We start from the raw sequence: 3,707 nt of genomic DNA, 5'->3' as shown, positions 1-3,707 counted from the left end.
AAGTTGACTCAAGAGGAACCCCAACCGTGGCTCAACCTAAGGTACAAAAGAAAAATTGGGATCTGTTTGTAAGAGAATGAGAGAGAACCCAAATTGAGAGAAGGGAGAAATGATGTTGGGATTTATGCCGGCTTAGAATTTCTCAATATAGAAAAGAGCTTCTTCGTTGATAGCATAGTCTAAACCGGCAATTTAATCCCCACATCAAAGTTTAAATAAAGGTTGTCACAATGCCAACCAATATAAAAAATTGAGAGTATTAAATCTCGGGTCGTTCTCCCTAAGAATTGCAATCAAGTGTTCAATTATTGGCTATGAGGGAAAAAGAGTTTGATGGCAAGAGGCAAGAAATGTAAATAGTAAGGAATTAAAGAAACAAACAATAACTAAATTTCAAAAGCAATTAAACTAAGACAATTAAGGAAATTAACTAAGAAAGCTCTTGGCGAGGATTGAGAGCTAAGGTTACCTATCCTAGTCATTAACCACAAACATGGTAATTGTGAAGAATTAATCCCAATTAGTCAATCCTAACATCGAGGATAAGTCAAAAGGGCATAATTGATCTCAATCCACAAATCCTAACTAACTCACTAATTAACTTAGTGAAAGGCTAGCGTTAGTGGAAACCAAACCAACTAACAATCCTAATCACAATCAAGAATGGACATCAATAACGCAAAGTTACCTAAGTTCTCAATTCCAAGCCAAGAGTGTGAAAAACTATCCTAAAACTAAGCTAAGCATTTTATCAAACACTTGGTATGCATAAAAAGAAAAGCATGGTAAACTACAAATATAATAAAATTTATAACTACCAAATGCAATATAACAATAATAACAACTCAATTAAATAATACGAAACATAAAAAGGCATCAATTGCATTAAAGAAAATGAAAATCAACAAGAGTTCAATAATATAAAAGTAACCAAATACAAGAAATAACAAGTAAAACTAAGAAAGCAAGGATGTAATAACAAGAAATTGGAATGAAAACTAAATCAAGATAAGAAATAAAACCTAAATCTAAGAGAGATTAACCTAATCTACCCTAATTCTAGAGAGAAGAGAGAGCTTCTCTCTCTAGAATATAACCTAAAATATCATTCTAAACTACCCTAATTGCTCTCTCCTTTGTTCCTTCTTGAATTAGGCTTGAAATAGCTTCAGAAACGAGTTGGATTGGGCTCTGGAAGCCCAGAAATTGCTACTTCTGTTTTGCATTTAATGAAGTCACATGCCAGGACTTGTGCGTACACACACGCACACTTGCTGAATCCTAGTTTGTGCATACACATGCATGACCGTGCGTACACACAACCCTGAAAAGCTCCAAACTCTATTTCTTCATGAGTTCTCCACTTTTGCATGCTTTTTCCTTACTTCTTCAATATATATTTGCCTTGTAATCCTGAAATCACTCAACAAATATATCAAGGCATCGAATGGGATTAAAGTGAATAAAATTTAGCAATTAAGGGCCTAAAAAGTATGTTGTCACTTTTAAGCACAATTTTAGGAAGAATTCACAAAATCATGCTATTTTAGTGAATAAATGTGAGAAAAGTCAATAAAATCAACTCAATTAAAGCAAATAAATACCATGAAATGTGGATTCATTAAGAAACCTCACAATAGAGTTTGAAGTCTTGGAAGCATTGCACCTACACTAAAGGGAGTACTCCACCAAGATGAAGAACAAAGTTATGAGTTCAGATGCTAGGTTCAGTGCATAGAGTTAAAGATGTGATTCATCAATCTCCATTTTTTACTATTTTGTATTTCTGTTTCAATGTATATCTTTCTTAGTTTTTTTTGTGAGGTAAAAGGCAAGAAAGAGAGGCATTGAGAAAAAGCCATAAAGTGAAGAAAGGCTGAGAGATACACTTGAGAGAAAAGCCAAGAGTGATTTCAGATTTCTATTGGTTGTATTTTCTATCTTGTGTCATGTACTTGAGAGGTATCCCTTACTAAGTTGGGTAAGCAATTAGTGTGGCGAGTCTAGGTATTAGCATAGCCAAGTCAAGTTTATGTTGAAGCTTGTGTGCCCAGATAGGATTGAGTTGAGTTCTAGAGAATTGGTGTATGTAATAATTGGATTATAATGAAAATTTCACCAATGTTATGGTGGAGACTGGATGTAGATTTCATTATACAAGACAACTGAACCAGGATATATAGATGTGTCATCTTCTTCTTCTTCTCTGTTTTAGTTCTGTTTTCTAGTTTTTATGAGATAAAACAAAATTGTCTCCTGATTAATCTACTGCGCTTATCAACAGAAATCAGGTTTAAAGTTCTATCTTTAAGGCTTAGTAATTAAAAGTTAAAGAAGGTCATAGATTCAAACCCCCCTTTTTCTAAACCTTTTGGAACCTTCAATTGGTATCAAGATCCAAGGTCTCAAGAATCAAGCTTAACAACTTAGAGTAAGGATCCAATGGCGAACAACTTGGGCACAACCACTGTGGCCTACACGCTGACAAAGGGTCAATCAAACAACAGGGCTCCCTTCTTCAACGGAAAGAACTTTGCCTACTGGAAAGAGAGAGGATAAGGATCTTTATTCAATCAATAGACTACAACATTTGGAAGATAGTGATGAATGGTCCCAAAATCCCAACAAAGACAAGTGCTGATGGAGTGGTGACTCCAAAGGAGGAAGCCGAATGGAACGATGATGACAAAAAGGTGAAACTGAATGCTAAAGCTATCAATCTACTGCATTGTGATATCTACTTTGAGAAGTACCAAAAGGTGTCTAGATGCAAGACGGCCAAAAAAATCTGGGAGAAACTCCAGGTCACACACGAAGGTACTAAACAAGTTGAAGAAACAAGGATTGATATGCTACAAAAAGAGCACGAGATGTTTACCATGAAGGATGGAGAAAGCATTGATGAAATATTTGAGAGATTCTCAATCATTATCAATAGCCTTGATGCTATGGGCTTAACATACACTGAACAAACTCTAGTGAGAAAAGTACTTAGAAGCCTCATAAAAGAATGAAAAACAAAAGCCACTGTCCTAGCCGAGAGTAATAACCCGAGTCCTATAACCTATGATGAGCTAAAAGGGAAACTTCCTGCTTATGAAACCACACACATAAGCCAAGACTCAAAGAAAAAGGAAACAGCTCTAAAATCAAAAGTAGAACCAAATGAGAGTTTGTCTAGTGATAGTTTTTCAGATGACAAAATTGTGTTTTTTGCTAGGAGGCTAAGGAGGCTAATGAGGAACAAAGGCAGGTATAAGGGCTCGAGCTCAAAGGAATACAAGAAGGACTTGAGCAAAGTGATATGCCACAATTGCAAGGACAAGGAGGCTGGATATTTAAAGTACAACTGCCCAAAACTCAAGAAGGAAGAAAAATGGAAGAAAGAAAAGAAGAGAGTGCTCATGGCCTCTTGTGAGAATCTTGAGAATGATTTGGATGAGGAAGAGGACTCCGAATATGAAGCTCAAGTCTGCTGATAAACCCCATTTTTAGGGTTTATCTTGTATTGAATTTAGAGTATTTTGATGACCTTTTCTCGCATTTAACCTATGAATTAGCATGGTTTTGTTATCTCTCCCGTATTTGTGCTTAGGTGTAAAAACATGCTTTTTAGGCCTTATTTTGATGAATTTTGATTTCTCCTTGATTCCATAAGAGGCCTTGATGTGTTTGCTAGTAATTCCAGGATTGAAATAGGCCAGGCA

This window comes from Arachis hypogaea, chromosome 19 (genome assembly GCF_003086295.3).
Source record: "Arachis hypogaea cultivar Tifrunner chromosome 19, arahy.Tifrunner.gnm2.J5K5, whole genome shotgun sequence".
NCBI classification, from domain to species: domain Eukaryota; kingdom Viridiplantae; phylum Streptophyta; class Magnoliopsida; order Fabales; family Fabaceae; genus Arachis; species Arachis hypogaea.
The sequence above is the reverse complement of the archived record's forward strand: the minus strand, read 5'-3'. Positions refer to the sequence as shown.